The 19,376-nt window shown below is 44.7% G+C and overlaps 1 protein-coding gene across 25 annotated transcripts in view; it reads left to right on the plus strand.

Moving 5' to 3' along the window:
* The window catches only part of LOC138637428 (titin homolog), a 1,151,517-nt gene that overhangs the window by 647,170 nt on the left and 484,971 nt on the right, over positions 1 to 19,376 (plus strand). The window lies entirely within an intron of this gene.

A 19,376-nucleotide genomic window follows, 5' to 3' on the forward strand; every position in this document is an offset into this window, starting at 1 on the left:
TCCCACTGATTGATTTAGTGATTTTTTCAGGTAGATTTTGGAACCCAAATCAAGCCAAAAAATTAATAGGCTTTCTATGGCCCACAATTGGAGAGAGAGAGATGGCACACCCAGGAGTCAAGATTGGCACACAAGCAGAAAGGGCAATATTAATCTCCCACTGATTTTATTTATTTTTTTTTTTTTCAGGGAGACTTTAGAAAAAAAAAATACAAAAAAAATGATTTTTTCAGGAATAATTTAGAAACCAAATAAAATAAAATGATTTTTTCAGGGAGAATTTAGAAAACAAATAAAACAAAAAATAGGCTTTCTAGGGCCCACTGAGTGAGAGATGACGCACACAGGAGTCAGGAGTGGCACACAAGCCCAGAGGCCAATATTTATCTCCCACTGATTGATTTAGTGATTTTTTCAGGTAGATTTTGGAACCCAAATCAAGCAAAAAAATTAATAGGCTTTCTATGGCCCACAATTGGAGAGAGAGAGATGGCACACCCAGGAGTCAAGACTGGCACACAAGCAGGAAGGGCAATATTAATCTCCCACTGATTTGATTTTTTTTTTTTTTTTCAGGGAGACTTTAGAAAAAAAAAATGATTTTTTCAGGAATAATTTAGAAACCAAATAAAATAAAATGATTTTTTCAGGGAGAATTTAGAAAACAAATAAAACAAAAAATAGGCTTTCTAGGGCCCACTGAGTGAGAGATGACGCACACAGGAGTCAGGAGTGGCACACAAGCCCAGAGGCCAATATTTATCTCCCACTGATTGATTTAGTGATTTTTTCAGGTAGATTTTGGAACCCAAATCAAGCAAAAAAATTAATAGGCTTTCTATGGCCCACAATTGGAGAGAGAGAGATGGCACACCCAGGAGTCAAGACTGGCACACAAGCAGGAAGGGCAATATTAATCTCCCACTGATTTGATTTTTTTTTTTTTTTTCAGGGAGACTTTAGAAAAAAAAAATGATTTTTTCAGGAATAATTTAGAAACAAAATAAAATAAAATGATTTTTTCAGGGAGAATTGAGAAAACAAATAAAACAAAAAATAGTCTTTCTAGGGCCCACTGAGTGAGAGAGGACGCACACTGGAGTCAGGAGTGGCACACAAGCCCAGAGGCTAATATTTATCTCCCACTGATTGATTTATTGATTTTTTCAGGTAGAATTTAGAACCCAAATCAACCCAAAAAATAAATAGGCTTTCTATGGCCCACTATTTGTGAGAGAGATGGCACGCTCAGGACTGGCACACAAGCCCAGAGGCCAATATTAATCTCCCACTTTTTTTTTTTTTTTCCAGGGAAAATTTATAAACCCAATAAAAAAAATAATAAATAGGCTTTCTATGGCCCACTATCTGAGAGAGAGAGATGGCATGCTTAGGACTGGCACACAAGCCCAAAGGCCAATATTAATCTCCCACTGATTGATTTATTGATTTTTTCAGGTAGAATTTAGAACCCAAATCAACCCAAAAAATAAATAGGCTTTCTATGGCCCACTATTTGTGAGAGAGATGGCACGCTCAGGACTGGCACACAAGCCCAGAGGCCAATATTAATCTCCCACTTTTTTTTTTTTTTCCAGGGAAAATTTATAAACCCAATAAAAAAAATAATAAATAGGCTTTCTATGGCCCACTATCTGAGAGAGAGAGATGTCACGCTTAGGACTGGCACACAAGCCCAAAGGCCAATATTAATCTCCCACTGATTGATTTATTGATTTTTTCTGGTAGAATTTAGAACCCAAATCAAGCAAAAAAATTAATAGGCTTTCTATGGCCCACTGAGTGAGAGATGGCACACACAGGAGTCAGGAGTGGCACACAAGCCCTGAGGCCAATATTTTTCTCCCACTGATTGATGTTGTGATTTTTTCAGGTAGATTTTGGAACCCAAATCAAGCAAAAAAATAAATAGGCTTTCTATGGCCCACTGAGTGAGAGATGGCACACACAGGAGTAAGGAGTGGCACACAAGCCCTGAGGCCAATATTTTTCTCCCACTGATTGATGTAGTGATTTTTTCAGGTAGATTTTAGAACCCAAATCAAGCAAAAAAATAAATAGGCTTTCTATGGCCCACTGAGTGAGAGATGACACAGACAGGGATGGCACTCTAGCAGAAATGCCAATCTTAATCTCCCACAAAAAAAAAAAAAAAAAAAAAAAAGGAACTGTCCTTCAATTACTATCTCCCTGCAGTAATCTCAGCCAGGTATGGCAGGCAGCAATAAGGAGTGGACTGATGCACAAATTAAATAAAAAGTGTGGACAAACAAACAAGATAGCTGTGCAGAAAGGAAGGAACAAGAGGATTTGTGCTTTGAAAAAAGCAGTTGGTTTGCACAGCGGCGTACACACAGCAATGCAGCTATCAGGGAGCCTTCTAGGGCAGCCCAATGAGCTACAGCGCTGAGGAAAAAAAAAAAATGTAGCTTCCACTATCCCTGCACACCGAAGGTGGTGTTGGGCAGTGGAAATCGCTACAGCACAAGCGGTTTGGTGGTTAATGGACCCTGCCTAACGCTATCCCTGCTTCTGACGAAGCGGCAGCAACCTCTCCCTAAGCTCAGATCAGCAGCAGTAACATGGCGGTCGGCGGGAACGCCCATTTATAGCCCCTGTGATGCCGCGGAGCGCAAGCCAATCACTGCAATGCCCTTCTCTAAGATGGTGGGGACCAGGACCTATGTCATCACGCTGCCCTCACTCTGCGTTTACCTTCATTGGCTGAGAAATGGCGCTTTTCGCGTCATTGAAACGCGACTTTGGCGCGAAAGTCGCGTACCGCATGGCCGACCCCGCACAGGGGTCGGATCGGGTTTCATGAAACCCGACTTTGCCAAAAGTCGGCGACTTTTGAAAATGAACGACCCGTTTCGCTCAACCCTAGTCATGGGCCCTGACTGACATCCTATAAAGTGTGCTATATCATAAGAAGACATGGTGAGTTTGGTTTCCCAGTAATGATGAGTGAGTATAGTTGTTGCTCGAGTTCTCCCGAGCTTGCTTGGGTGTCCTCCGAGTACTTTGGCGTGCTCAGAGATTTAGTTTCTGTTGACACAGCTGCATGATTTGCGACTGCTTGACAACCTGAATACATGTGAGGATTGCTTGTTTGTTAGGGAATCTCCACATGTATTCAGGCTGTTCAGCAACTGCAAAATCATGCAGCTGCATTGACAGAAACTAAATCTCTGAGCATGCTAAAATACCCGGAGGACACCTGAGCATGTCTCAGAAAACTCGAGCACCGAGCATTAGGGTTGAGCGAAAAGGGTCGGTCATTTTCATAAGTCGACGACTTTTGGCAAAGTCGGGTTTCATGAAACCCGACCCGATCCCTGTGTGGGGTTGACCATGTGGTACGCGACTTTCGCGCCAAAGTCGCGTTTCAATGACGCGAAAAGCACCATTTCTCAGCCAATGAAGGTGGACGCAGAGTGTGGGCAGCGTGATGACATAGTTCCTGGTCCCCACCATCTTAGAGAAGGGCATTGCAGTGATTGGCTTGCTTTCTGCGGCGTCACAGGGGCTATAAAGGGGCGTTCCCACCGACCGCCATCTTACTGCTGCTGATCTGAGTATAGGGAGAGGTTATGTTATGTTATATCTCTTCAAGCCACTTTCTGCCACAGAAAATAAACTCTAATACAGTGGCCCAGATTTATTCATTAGTCTCCCTGAAGAAAAAAAAAAAAAAGGTGCAGATTAAAATTGGCAAATCTGTATCAGTGGCAGTCCTGTGTGTGGCATCTGTGTCTCATTTTCTGGCACAGAAAACATACAGTCTAACAGTGGGCCTGATTTCTTGCCAATTCTCCCATAAATAAAAAAAAAAAATAGTGGGAGATTAAGATTGGCAATTTTGCCTCAGTGCCAGTGCTGTATGTGGCATCTGTCTCTAATTTTGTGCCACATTAAACCTAGTGTGTAATACTGGACCAGATTTCTTTTAAATTCTCCCTGAAAAAAAAACAAATAGTGGGAGATTAAGATTGGCATTTTTGCTTCAGTGCCAGTCCTGTGTGTGCCACCTGTCTCAATTTTTGTGCCACATTAAACCTAGTGTGTAATACTGGGCCAGATTTCATTTAAATTCTCCCTGAAACAATAAAAATAGTGGGAGATTAAGATTGGCAGTTCTGCCTCATTGCCAGTGCTGTGTGTGCCACCTGTCTCAAATTTTGTGCAACATTAAGCCTAGTGTGTAATACTGGGCTAGATTTCTTTTAAATTCTCCCTGAAAAAAAAATAGTGGGAGATTAAGATTGGCATTTCTGCTTCAGTGCCAGTCCTGTGTGTGCCACCTGTCTCAAATTTTGTGCCACATTAAACCTAGTGTGTAATACTGGGCCAGATTTCTTTTAAATTCTCCCTGAAAAAAAAAACAGTGGGAGATTAAGATTGGCATTTCTGCTTCAGTGCCACTCCTGTGTGTGCCACCTGTCTCAAATTCTGTGCCACATTAAACCTAGTGTGTAATACTGGGCCAGATTTTTTTTAAATTCTCCCTGAAAAAAAAAAACAGTGGGAGATTAAGATTGGCATTTCTGCTTCAGTGCCACTCCTGTGTGTGCCACCTGTCTCAAATTTTGTGCCACATTAAACCTAGTGTGTAATCCTGGGCCAGATTTCTTTTAAATTCTCCCTGAAAAAAAAAATAGTGGGAGATTAAGATTGGCAATTCTGCCTCATTGCCAGTGCTGTGTGTGGAATCTGTCTCTAATTTTGTGCCACAGAACATATACTGTATAAGAGTGGGCCACATTTCTTCAATATTCTCCCAGAAAAAATAAAAAGGGGGAGATTTTTATTGATAGTGTCTGCATCAGCGTCAGTCCTGTTAGTGGCATATCTGTCTGCCACTGAAGCTGTGTACTGTTATACATTGGGCCTGATTTTCCCTGCAGTCTCACCCACCTATAAAGGGATATATAAATCCAACAGAAGTTTGAGTTCACCTTGTAACTGGTTTTACAGTAACAAATACCGTTAGTTTGGTTACGTTTTTCAAACAATGAGGAAGTCTGGTGGAAGAGGTCGTGGCGGCGGGCAGTCATTGCCAGCTGGTAATGATGGTAGTGGTGGTCGTGGTGGTCGTGGGAGCATCAGGTGGTCGTGGGAAAAGCAATATAGCACCTAAGTCTCGAGTTGTTGAGCCAGGTTCGTCGTCTGGCTACACAAGGCCTCGAACGCTCCCTTTTCTGGGAGTAGGAAAACCGCTTTTAAAGCCGGAGCAGCAAGAACAAGTTTTGGCTTTCCTTGCTGACTCAGCCTCTAGCTCTTTCGCCTCCTCTTCTGAAACTGCTAAATGTAAAAGCAGCGCCTCATTAGTGGATGTTCACGGTCAGGGACAAGTCGCTTCCTTGTCTTCTTCACCAAGAACAACAGAGAAGGATGCGTCAGGCGACACAACGGGTTACTCCATGGAGCTCTTTACACATACCGTTCCTGGGTAAGAAAGTGAAACAGTTAACAGGCCATGCCCATTACAAGCTGAATCGGACATGGAGTGCACAGATGCACAGCCACAGCCAGATTACTATGCTGTTCCTTTGACTCAGACCAGAACGTTGCCCTTGCAGTGTACTGATCCAGAATCAGACCCTGATGAGACTATGGTGCCCCGTCATGAATGCTATACCACCGGCTTACACGGTGACACAGATGAAGTTGCACACAAGATAGAAGAGGAGGTCATAGATGACCCAGTTGTTGACCCCGATTGGCAGCCATTGGGGGAACAGGGTGCAGGCGGCAGTAGATCTGAAGCGGAGGAGGAGGAGTCGCAGAAGGCATCAACATTGCAACAGGTTCCATCTGCCAGGCCCGTATCTGGCCAAAAACGCGTGGCAAAACCAAAACCAGTTGTAGGACAGCTTGGACATCCGGTTAAAGAAGGTATCCGATAGTAGAAAGAGTGCAGTCTGGCATTTTTTTAAACAACATCCAAATGATCAGCGCAAAGTCATCTGTCAAAAATGTTCAACTACCTTAAGCAGAGGTCAGAATCTTAAAAGTCTAAATACAAGTTGCATGCGTAGACATTTAACCACCATGCATTTGCAAGCCTGGACTAACTACCAAACGTCCCTTAAGGTTGTAGCACCCTCGGCCAATGAAGCTAGTCAGCAACGCTACATCCCTTCCCTCACTGTAAGCCCACCATTTCCCGCACCACCTGCAGTAAATGTGCAGGTTTCATCGCCAGGCCAAAGCAGTCAGAGAATTACCAGTTTCGTGGTAGGAAACACTGCATGTAGGGCACCAGCAAGAATACCATCTCCAACCCTCTCTCAGTCTGCCATGTCCACTGGCACCCCCGCTAGTTCCACGATCTGCAGCTCTCCAGTCCAGCTCACCCTACATGAGACTCTCGTTAGGAAAAGGAAGTACTCATGCTCGCATCCGCATACACAGGGTTTGAACACCCACATTGCTAGACTAATCTCATTAGAGATGATGTCTGTTGTGAATTCTGCTTGTGGGTTCCCTCCGGTGGTTGTAGGTGGTAATGCAGTTGTCCCTGGGTTGCAGTCCTGGTCTGGTGTGTCTACTGATTGCAGTTCTGACTAGGGTATTTAGGTGTGCAGGATTCTTTAGTCCTTGCCAGTTGTCCATGGTTTTGGGAGGATTTGGATCTCTGTCTTATTCCTCCTGCCTTGCTGCTAAATCCGCTAAAGATAAGTGGTTGGTTTTTGTTTCTTGGGCACACATGCTGTGTGCTTTATAATTCTGTGCTATTCATTTGTTTTTTCTTGTCCAGCTTAGATTGTGTCAGTATTTTCTCAGTCTTGTTGGATTCTCAGGAGTTGCAGATATACGTTCCACGTCTTTAGTTAGATTGTGGAAATTTTTGTATTATCTGCTGTGGATATTTTTGGAAGGGTTTTAATACTGACCGCTTAGTATTCTGTCCTATCCTTTCCTATTTAGCTAGAGTGGCCTCTTTTGCTAAATCCAGTTTTCTGCCTGCGTGTGTCTTTCCTCTACTACTCACAGTCAATATTCGTGGGGGGCTGCCTATCCTTTGGGGTTCTGCTCTGAGGCAAGGTAGAATTCCTATTTCCATCTATAGGGGTATTGAGTCCTCCGGCTGTGTCATGGTGTCTAGGATTTGTTAGGCACACCCCACGGCTACTTCTAGTTGCGGTGTCAGTTCAGGATTTGCGGTCAGTATAGTTTCCACCTACTTCAGAGAAAGTTTCATGCGGCTCCAAGGTCACCGAATCATAACAGTGCAACTGGCCAATAATGAGTTAAATGCATCTCAAAAGAAGGGAAGAAAGGTGTTGAGCCATTTTTTTCTGCAGTGTTTTTTTTTTTCTTCCCTCTTTTTCTCTGGGTGACTGAGGAGTCTTGTGCTAGCATGAATGTTCGGGAATTAGCTTCTCGTGTAGACCAGCTTGCTGCTAGTGTACAGGGTATTTCTGATTATATTGTTCAGACTCCTGTTTTAGAGCCGAAGATTCCTACTCCTGATTTGTTTTTTGGTGACAGGTCCAAATTTTTGAGTTTTAAAAACAACTGTAAACTGTTTTTTGGTCTGAGACCTCGATCCTCCGGTGATTCCATTCAGCAGGTTAAAATCATCATCTCCCTGCTGCGTGGCGATCCACAGGATTGGGCATTTTCCCTGGAATCTGGGAATCCGGCTTTGCTTAATGTAGACTCCTTTTTTCAGGCTTTAGGATTATTATATGATGAACCGAATTCTGTGGATCAAGCGGAGAAGACCTTGTTGGCCCTCTCTCAGGGTCAAGAGGTGGCAGAATTGTATTGTCAGAAATTTAGAAAATGGTCTGTGTTGACTAAATGGAATGATGATGCTTTGGTGGCAATTTTCAGAAAGGGTCTTTCTAAATCTGTTAAAGATGTTATGGTGGGGTTTCCCATGCTTTTCGGTCTGAGTGATTCTATGTCTCAGGCCATTCAGATTGACCGGCGCTTGCGGGAGCGCAGAACCGTGCGCGCCGTGGCGTTGTCCTCAGAGCAAATTCCTGAGCCAATACAGTGTGATAGGATTCTGTCTAGAACGGAACGACAAGGATTCAGACGTCAGAATAGGTTGTGTTATTATTGTGGCGACGCTTCTCATGTCATTTCAGTCTGCCCTAAACGGACAAAGAGGACCGCTAGTTCATTTACTATCAGTACTGTACAACCTAAATTTATGTTATCTGTGTCCTTGATCTGCTCATTGTCATCAGTTTCTGTTATGGCGTTTGTGGATTCAGGCGCCGCCTTGAACTTAATGGACTTTGTGTTTGCCAGGCATTGTGGTTTTCCCTTGCAGCCTTTGCAGAACCCTATTCCTTTAAGGGGCATTGATGCTACACCTTTGGCTAAAAATAAGCCCCAGTTTTGGACACAGGTGACCATGAGCATGGCGCCAGCCCATCAGGAAGATTGTCGATTTCTGGTGTTGCATAATTTGCATGATGCTGTCATGCTGGGTTTTCCGTGGTTGCAGGTACATAATCCTGTGTTGGATTGGAAGTCTATGTCTGTGACTAGTTGGGGTTGTCTGGAGGTTCATAATGATGTTCCTTTGATGTCAATCTCCTTTTCTTCCTCTTCTGAAATTCCAGAGTTTTTATCTGATTTTCAGGATGTATTCGATGAGCCCAAGTCCAGTTCCCTTCCACCGCACAGGGACTGTGATTGTGCTATTGACTTGATTCCAGGCTGTAAGTTTCCTAAGGGCCGACTTTTCAAACTGTCTGTGCCTGAACATACCACCATGCGGAATTATATTAAGGAGTCTTTGGAGAAGGGGCATATTCGGCCATCTTCTTCACCGTTGGGACCGGGATTTTTTTTGTTGCCAAGAAGGATGGCTCCTTGAGACCCTGTATTGATTATCGCCTCTTGAATAAGATCACGGTCAAGTATCAATACCCTTTACCTTTGCTTTCTGATTTGTTTGCTAGGATTAAGGGGGCTAGTTGGTTTACGAAGATTGACCTTCGGGGGGCATATAATCTTGTTCGTATTAAGCAGGGTGATGAATGGAAAACTGCGTTTAATACGCCCGAAGGCCATTTTGAATACCTTGTGATGCCATTCGGGCTCTCTAATGCTCCATCTGTTTTTCAGTCCTTCATGCATGATATTTTCCGGACTTATCTTGATAAGTTCTTGATTGTATATTTGGACGATATTTTGATTTTTTCCGATGATTGGGAGTCTCATGTGGAACAGGTCAGGATGGTATTTCAGATCCTTTGTGACAATGCTTTGTTTGTGAAGGGGTCTAAGTGTCTCTTTGGGGTGCAGAAGGTTTCTTTTTTGGGCTTCATTTTTTCTCCCTCATCTATGGAGATGGATGCAGTTAAGGTTCAGGCCATTCATGATTGGATTCAACCCACATCCATGAAGAGCCTTCAGAAATTTTTGGGTTTTGCAAATTTTTATCGCCGTTTCATTGCTAACTTCTCCAGCGTGGTTAAACCCTTGACCGATTTGACGAAGAAAGGCGCTGATGTGGCGAATTGGTCCTCGGCGGCTGTCTCTGCCTTTCAGGAGCTTAAGCGCCGATTTACTTCTGCTCCAGTGTTGTGCCAACCGGATGTTTCTCTTCCGTTTCAGGTTGAGATTGACGCTTCTGAGATTGGGGCAGGGCCCGTTTTGTCTCAGAGGGATTCTGTTGGTACCTTGATGAAACCGTGTGCCTTCTTTTCCCGTAAGTTTTCACCTGCTGAACGCAATTATGATGTCAGCAATCAGGAGTTGTTGGCTATGAAGTGGGCATTTGAGGAGTGGCGACATTGGCTTGAGGGAGCTAAGCACCGTATTGTGGTCTTGACCGATCATAAGAATCTGATTTACCTCGAGTCTGCCAAACGGCTGAATCCTAGACAGGCTCGTTGGTCCTTGTTTTTTTACCGTTTTGATTTCATGGTTTCGTATCTTCCGGGTTCTAAGAATATTAAGGCTGATGCCCTCTCTAGGAGTTTTTTGCCTGATTCTCCTAAGGTCCTTGAACCGGTCGGCATTCTGAAAGAAGGGGTGGTCCTTTTTGCCATTTTCCCTGATTTACGACGGTTCTTCAGGAATTTCAGGCTGATAGACCTGACCACTGTCCAGTGGGGAAACTGTTTGTTCCTGACAGATGGACTAGTAGAGTGATTTCTGAGGTTCACTGTTCTGTGTTGGCTGGTCATCCTGGTATTTTTGGTACCAGAGATTTGGTTGGTAGGTCCTTTTGGTGGCCTTCTTTGTCACGTGATGTGCGTTCTTTTGTGCAGTCCTGTGGGACTTGTGCGTGGGCCAAGCCTTGTTGTTCCCGTGCTAGTGAGTTGCTTTTGCCATTGCCGATCCCTGAGAGGCCCTGGATGCATATTTCTATGGATTTTATTTCTGATCTTCCGGTTTCCCAGAGGATGTTGGTTATCTGGGTTGTTTGTGACCAGTTCTCTAAGATGGTTCATTTGGTGCCTTTGCCAAATTGCCTTCCTCTTCAGATTTAGTTCCGTTGTTTTTTCAGCATGTGGTTCGTTTGCATGGTATTCCGGAGAATATTGTGTCCGACAGAGGTTCCAAGTTTGTTTCTAGGTTTTGGCAGGCCTTTTGTGCTAGGCTGGGCATTGATTTGTCTTTTTCTTCTGCATTTCATCCTCAGACAAATGGCCAGACCGAGCGAACTAATCATACTTTGGAGACTTATTTGAGATGCTTTGTGTCTGCTGATAAGGATGATTTGGTGGCCTTTTTGCCATTGGCCGAGTTTGCCCTTAATAATCGGGCTAGTTCAGCTACTTTGGTTTCGCCTTTCTTTTGTAATTTTGGTTTTCATCCTCGTTTTTCTTCTGGGCAGGTTGAGCCTTCTGACTGTCCTGGTGTGGATTCTGTGGTTGACAGGTTGCAGCAGATTTGGGCTCATGTGGTGGACAATTTGGTGTTGTCTCAGGAGGAGGCTCAACGTTTTGCTAACCGTCGTCGGTGTGTTGGTTCCCGGCTTCGGGTTGGGGATCTGGTCTGGTTGTCTTCCCGTCCTGTTCCTATGAAGGTTTCTTCCCCTAAGTTTAAGCCTCGGTTTATTGGTCCTTATAGGATTTCTGAGATTATTAATCTGGTGTCTTTTCGATTGGCGCTTCCTGCCTCTTTTGCTATCCATAATGTCTTCCATAGATCTTTATTGCGGAAATATGTGGTACCCATTGTTCCCTCTGTTGATCCTCCGGCCCCTGTGTTCGTTGATGGGGAGTTGGAGTATGTGGTTGAGAAGATTTTGGATTCTCGTTTTTCGAGGTGGAGGCTTCAGTACCTTGTCAAATGGAAGGGTTATGGCCAGGGAGATAATTCTTGGGTTTTTGCCTCTGATGTCCATGCTGCTGATTTGGTCCGTGCCTTTCATCTGGCTCGTCCTGATCGGCCTGGGGGCTCTGGTGAGGGTTCGGTGACCCCTCCTCAAGGGGGGGGTACTGTTGTGAATTCTGCTTGTGGGTTCCCTCCGGTGGTTGTAGGTGGTAATGCAGTTGTCCCTGGGTTGCAGTCCTGGTCAGGTGTGTCTACTGATTGCAGTTCTGACTGGGGTATTTAGGTGTGCAGGATTCTTTAGTCCTTGCCAGTTGTCCATGGTTTTGGGAGGATTTGGATCTCTGTCTTGTTCCTCCTGCCTTGCTGCTAAATCAGCTAAAGATAAGTGGTTGGTTTTTGTTTCTTGGGCACACATGCTGTGTGCTTTATAATTCTGTGCTATTCATTTGTTTTTTCTTGTCCAGCTTAGATTGTGTCAGTATTTTCTCAGTCTTGTTGGATTCTCAGGAGTTGCAGATATACGTTCCACGTCTTTAGTTAGATTGTGGAAATTTTTGTATTATCTGCTGTGGATATTTTTGGAAGGGTTTTAATACTGACCGCTTAGTATTCTGTCCTATCCTTCCCCATTTAGCTAGAGTGGCCTCTTTTGCTAAATCCTGTTTTCTGCCTGCGTGTGTCTTTCCTCTACTACTCACAGTCAATATTCGTGGGGGGCTGCCTATCCTTTGGGGTTCTGCTCTGAGGAAAGGTAGAATTCCTATTTCCATCTATAGGGGTAGTTAGTCCTCCGGCTGTGTCGAGGTGTCTAGGATTTGTTAGGCACACCCCACGGCTACTTCTAGTTGCGGTGTCAGTTCAGGATTTGCGGTCAGTATAGTTTCCACCTACTTCAGAGAAAGTTTCATGCGGCTCCAAGGTCACCGGATCATAACAGATGTCCTACTGGTTAGTTGAAAGCGAAGCTTTCAAAGCCCTGATGGACTACGCTGAACCATGCTACGAGCTACCCAGTCGACACTTCTTTTCGAGAAAAGCCATCCCAGCCCTCCACCAGCATGTAAAAGACCGCATCGTCCATGCACTCAGGCAATCTGTGAGTACAAAGGTGCACCTGACAACAGATGCATGGACCAGTAGGCATGGCCAAGGACGTTACGTGTCCATCACAGCACACTGGGTTAAAGTGGTGGATGCAGGGTCCACAGGGGACAGCAATATTGGGACAGTTCTGCCTAGCCCACGGTCTAGGAAACAGTTGGCTGTAGGCGTTCGCACCCCCTCCTCCTCCTCCTCATCCTCCTGCAGAAGCGAGAGCTCGTCCACAGACCGCAGTCGCACGAGCATTCCATGCGCAGCTGCCACTGTTGCACACAAGGTGTCCCATTATGGGACAGCTAGTGGCAAGCGTCAGCAGGCTGTATTGGCAATGAAGTGTTTGGGCGACAACAGACACACCGCGGAATTTCTGTCCGAGTTCTTGCAGCAAGAAACTCAGTCATGGCTGGGCACTGTACATCTTGAGGCAGGCAAGGTAGTGAGTGATAACGGAAGGAATTTTATGGCTGCCATAGCCCTTTCCCAACTGAAACACATTCCTTGCCTGGCTCACACCTTAAACCTGGTGGTGCAGTGCTTCTTGAAAAGTTATCCGGGGTTACTCGACCTGCTCCTCAAAGTGCGCAGACTTTGCACGCATATCCGCCGTTCGCCCGTACACTCCAGCCGTATGCAGAACCATCAGCGGTCTTTGAACCTTCCCCAGCATCGCCTATTCATCGACGTTGCAACAAGTTGGAACTCCACACTGCACATGCTTCAGAGACTGTGCGAACAGAGGCGTGCTGTTATGTATTTGTGGGAGGATACACATACACGGGCAGGCAGTTGGATGGCAGACATGGAGTTGTCAGGTGTGCAGTGGTCGAAGGTACAAGACCTGTGTCAAGTCCTTCAGTGTTTTGAGGAATGCACACGGCTGGTTAGTGCAGACAATGCCATAATAGGCATGATCATCCCCCTAATGCGTCTGCTGATGCAAAGTTTGACGAACATAAAGGAGCAGGCGTCTGCAGCCGAGGAAGAGGATAGCCTTGATGACAGTCAGCCATTGTCTGGTCAGGGCAATCTTCAGGACGAGGTAGCGGGCGAAGAGGAGGAGGACGAGGAGGATGATGGGGATGAGTATTTTTTGAATGAGGAAGCATCTCCAGGGCCAATAGAAACTGGTGGCATTGCAAGGCCGGGTTCAGGTTTTTTGAGGGAGACAAGTGACGTAGATTTGCCTGAAACTGCCCCTCAACCCAGCACAACCGCAGATTTGACTACTGGAACTTTGGCCCACATGGCAGATTATGCCTTACGTATCCTCAAAAGGGACCCACGCATTATTAAAATGATGACCGATGATGATTACTGGTTGGCCTGCCTCCTTGATCCTCGCTATAAAGGCAAATTGCAAAATATCATGCCACATGAGAACCTCGAACAAATATTAGCAACCAAACAAGCAACACTTGTAGACCGTTTGATTCAGGCATTCCCAGCAAACAGCGCCGGTGATGGTTCTCACACGAGCTGCAGGGGGCAACAGGGCAGAGGTGTTAGAGTTGCACAAATCAGAAGTGGCTTTGGACAGAGGGGTTTTCTGACCAGGTTGAGGAGTGATTTCGCAATGACCGCAGACAGGACAGGTACTGCAGCATCAATTCAAAGTGACAGGAGACAACATTTGTCCAGTATGTTTACTAACTATTTTTCATCCCTTATTGATGTTCTCCCTCAACCATCATTCCCATTTGATTACTGGGCATCCAAAATAGACACCTGGCCTGAATTGGCAGAATATGCATTGCAGGAGCTTGCTTGCCCACCAGCTAGTGTGCTATCAGAAAGAGTATTCAGTGCTGCTGGTTCAATATTGACCAAAAAAGGACTCGTCTGGCTACCCAAAATGTTGATGATCTAACCTTCATTAAAATGAACCACTCATGGATTTAGAATTATTTTGCCCCACCTTTCCCGGCTGACACCTAGCTTTCCTATAAAAAGGTCTTGCTTGTGGACTGGTCTTACTGACTGTTCCAATCTCTTAATTTGCAGCAGCTGTTTGTCCAGCATACGACATGTTTACACCTCCCTAAATGGGCTAACTCACCCCACGGGGCTGTGGTCTCGCCACTTGGTGCAAGCACCCGTTTGTCTGAAGAGGTGGGTGTGCCCGTTTTTGGTCGACGGCACTGCCACTGTGTCCCTTATAGTACAATAAAGTGTCTCTGGCGGTGGTGGCGCGCAACCAACGTCAGACACACCATTGTAACATGAGGGGCCCTGGGCCTGTACCGCCGGCCACACTGTGTCAGCCTCTCATTACAGTTGTACTCCACTGAACAAAGCAATGCCCCCTGGTTAGTCCTGTTACCAATTTTGAACTGCATTTAGCCCACTTTAATCTTTGGGCCTATATCTGTGTTTCCTCCTCATCCTGCCCATTGCCCAGCCAGTGATAGATGAGTCTACAGGTACATTGACCCATAACGCAACATTCCCCGTGCACGCTACACAGCAAGATTGTGACCCTGCTGAAAGTCAGGTTCCCCTTCCCGCATACCATACACCTTACACAGGGACAAAGAGGAAGGTGCAGATGAAAGTGCAGGTTCCTTCATCAGGTGATGGGAGGAATACTCGTTGGCGACGTCACTGGCACAGGGCCCCTCATAGTACGCAAAAGTGTCGCTGCCGGTGGGAGGCGCCCCTGCCGTGCAAACACACCGCCGTACTTTGAGGGGCCCTGTGCCAGTGCCAATGCCAACGAGTGGGCCCCCCCCTGCTTGCTCAGGATCACAGCACTTGCAAAGTTGAAATACTTACCTCTCCCTGCTCCACTGCCATGACGTGGTCCAGATTTACTGGGCCCAATGTTATGATCTGGTGACCTTGGAGCAGCATGAAAACTTTCACTGGAGTAAGTGGTAACTATACTGACCGCAAATCCTGATCTTAACACCGCAACTAGAAGTAGCCGTGGGGTGTACCTAACAAACCCTAGACACCTCGTCACAGCCGGAGGACTAAATACCCCTATAGATGAAAATAGGAATACTACCTTGCCTCAGCAGAACCCCAAAGGATAGGCAGCCCCCCACAAATATTGACTGTGAGTAGGAGAGGAAAGACAAACACAGGCAGAAAACAGGATTTAGCACAAGAGGCAACTCTAGCTAAAATAGGAAAGGATAGGACAGAGTTCTATGCGGTCAGTATTAAAACCCTTCCAAAAATATCCACAGCAGATTATACAAAAAATCCCACCATCTAACTAAAGACGTGGAACGTATATCTGCAACTCCAGAGACTCCTACACTCAGAGCAGGAATACAATCAAAAAACAAGCACGCAGTGTGCCATAGAAAAAGAAGCAGACACTTATCTTTGCTGAATTGGCAGCTAAGCAGGAGAAGCCAGACAGAGATCAAACACTTCCCAGGAAACATTGACAACTGGCAAGGACTAATGAGTCCTGTAAACCTAAATACCCCAGTCAGAATTACAATCAGCAGAAACACCTGTCCAAGACTGCAGCCCAGGGACAACTGCATTACCACCTACAACCACCGGAGGGAGCCCAAAAGCAGAATTCACAACAGCCCACTAAATCCTTAAACCAGCCCTACCCCCCACAACTTTAGCCAAATTACCCCCCAATTTCCAATGCCTTACTATTATTATAAGGTAAATTAAGATTGACAAGCTTCAGTAACAAGAATGGGTATTTTTGCCATTAAAATGGGCACTGTAGGTGTTTTCCTGGCCTCCACTCACTGCCGACTATGCTCCCCCATTGACTTGCATTGGGTTTCGTGTTTTGGTTGATCCCCGACTTTTCGCGATAATCGGCCGATTCCACTCGACTCGATTTTTGAGATAGTCGGGTTTCGCGAAACCCTACTCGACCCTAAAAAACTAAAAGTCGCTCAACCCTACTGAGCATACTTGCTCATCATTACAAAGCAGGCATACACTGCAAAGCAATGTGCATTTGCCTTGGTTTCATCAGCATACAGTGTGTAAGCTAAATTTAGCAATGGTGATTCGGTGAATGGTGAGTGCATTGATGAAGCTGAGGCAGGTACATCTCACTTTTCTGTGCAGGCCTACCATGCCAACTCAGTATATTCCAGCAAGATTTCGAATGTCATGTCAATCAAGCCACAGTCAACATGATTACAACATGGCCTGATTAACTAAACTCAAGATGGAAATGCCCAAATTATGATTTTATGGTGCTTCTCACACTGAAATTCCAGTTTTAAAACATATATTTCAAAAAATTAATTACAACTCAGAAAAAGTGTTGAGGTAATGTACGAAGCTGTTCGCAAGGCTCAGGGCCGGCTCCAGGTTTTTGAGGGCCCCGGGCAAAAGAGTCTCAGTGGGCCCCCCCTTTAACACATACCCCGATTCATGATCGCATATAAACACAGCCATGTAGTATATAACACTGCCCATGTAGTATATAGCAGCCCATGTAGTATATAGCAGCCCACGTAGCATATAGCAGCCCATGTAGTATATAGCACAGCCCACGTAGTATATAGCAGCCCACGTAGTATATAGCAGCACAGCCCACGTAGTATATAGCAGCGCAGCCCACATAGTATATAGCAGCGCCACTCACTCATGCACTGGTAGGACTAGGAGCTCCTCCTGAATCTGCCTCATAACTTCAGCAGCACAGCAGCCAGCCAGGGGCGGAGAGCAGAGCAGAGAACGTGCTCTCTCAGCCCACAAACAATGTCACACTGGCTGCCTTCTCTTAACCCCTATGTGTGCCTGCCTGGCTGCACTCACTGAGTGATAAGATGCTTGTGTCAGAGCTGGCACATAGGGGTTAAGAGAACGCAGCCAGCAGTGACTTGGAAGGCGGAGAGAGCATGTTATCTCCTGCTCTCCCAGCTGTATCTATGACAGCCTGAGTGGGCCCCCCTCTCTCCCCAGGGCCCCGGCATTTGCCCGCTGTGCCGGGTGCTGATGCCGGCCCTGGCAAGGCTCCAATCCTGCTATCACCAACCACTGACATTGCCACTGAACAAAGATCAATTTGCTCATCTTTATTTGGTTTCGCATTATGAACCTAAAAGATTTAATAATGAAAGCTTAACATCTACCTTAAGGAATTTCTTATAAGATACATTACTGCAGAGATAAGGATACATTTTCATTAGGAAATTTCAATACTATATAGTGCTTTACACAATAAAGAGCTTAAAATTGAATATACAATTCAACATCAATTAAGAAGCTCTAAATCACTTTGCTTCAGATAGAAAAAAGTAATTTCTGATTTACTCAGAATTTGCTTCTCAAGACTGCACAAGGTTATTCTTTTGCAAACTTGAGCAGATAAGGAGGCTCCAGAAACATCTCAAGAGTAAGTTACCAGGGCTTTTATAAATGCATGCACGACAAGATAGGTCTCATTTATTATGCTGCAGACAGGCAATGGTCATAACATCTCCAGATTTAACAAGCAGCTTTAACAATACAAGTGGTAGGAGGCATGAAAGTTAAATTCATGTATAGCAGAAAACCTTTGCACCCCAAGACTGCTGAGACATTCTTTTCAAATAAATAATAAAGACATGTCTAACAGTCTATATTTTAAACTTTACTTTCTTTCTACCTATTGTTGATTAACTAAATTTAAGAGGCTCTCCTGGAATAAGAAAAAATAAATAGCAAATGTCATTATTAGTAATGAGCGAATATACTCGTTACTCAAGATTTTCCGAGCACGCTCGGGGGTCCTCCGAGTATTTTTTAGTGCTCGGAAATTTAGTTTTTATTGCCGCAGCTGAATGATTTACATCTGTTAGCCAGCATAAGTACATGTGGGGATTCCCTAGCAACCAGGCAACCCCCACATGTACTTAGTTTCTGATTCAATACTGAAACTACTGGAATTGTGAGGTGAGAAGAAGCTGATAACACAGATGTCCACCCTGCCATTCTTATGCAATACTTGAAATAGCAGGCAGGAATGCTGAAGTATAAGAGACTGATCACACTGTTGTCAACCCTATCTATGTGATGTAACAATAGACATACTTTGTGTGCCATAGTAAGAAAAGGCTATGCACACTGATATCTACCCTGTCTTTCTTGTCAAAAGTACTGAGGCTAAGAAGCTGCTCACACTGCTGTCAATTTGGTCTTTCTAATTGGTTACTGGAAATATTAAAGATGCTGTGATAAGAATAAGCTCACACTGCTGTCTCATCCTCTCTATTTGATCTATCACTGGAGATACCAGGGGTGCTGAAATTAAAAAAAAGGCTTTACGATGTTTTTAAAATTTCATATTGGAGACACAAGGATTGCTGAGGCTAAATAGATGTTCACAATGTTCTACACCCTGCATTTCTGATCTGATATTGGAGAAATCTGGGGTGCTGGAGTAAGAAAAATCTGCTCACACAGGTGTCCACCCCATGTTTCTGATATAATACTGTAGATACAAGGGATACTGATGTAAGAAGAGGCATCTCACACAGCTCTCCACTATGTCTTTCTGATCTAATACTTAATCAGAGAAAAAAGGGTACTAAGGTGAAAAGAGGCCACTCACACTGCTGTCCACCTTGTCTATCTGGTATAATACTGGAGATATCAAGGATGCTGAGATAAGGAGAAAGATACTCTTATTGTCCAGGCTTGCTTTATGAACACCGTGCAGCTTCTGTCACCTGTAAATACCTTGGTAGTATATGCTATAGGACATCTCCAGGTCACCACAAAGGAACTACATTCATGTTCACAAAAACCTGCCTTATTAAAATTCAAGGACAGATTTCTGTCATTATAACAAAACAGGGATCACTTTAATGTACTTTAGTGATTACCTCCCTAGACAAAACAAAGCTTAGTTTGCTAATTAAAAATTAGGAATTTATAATGACATTTTCTGTAGTTACATTTTTATACTCCCGGAGATCATTTAATAATGCTATATTAATATTATACATACTTTCAAAATCCAAATGAGACCAAGGATATATTTCTATTCTGTTTAGGAGAATTTTAATGAACTTATT

The sequence above is a fragment of the Ranitomeya imitator genome, chromosome 5, assembly GCF_032444005.1.
Source record: "Ranitomeya imitator isolate aRanImi1 chromosome 5, aRanImi1.pri, whole genome shotgun sequence".
NCBI lineage: Eukaryota > Metazoa > Chordata > Amphibia > Anura > Dendrobatidae > Ranitomeya > Ranitomeya imitator.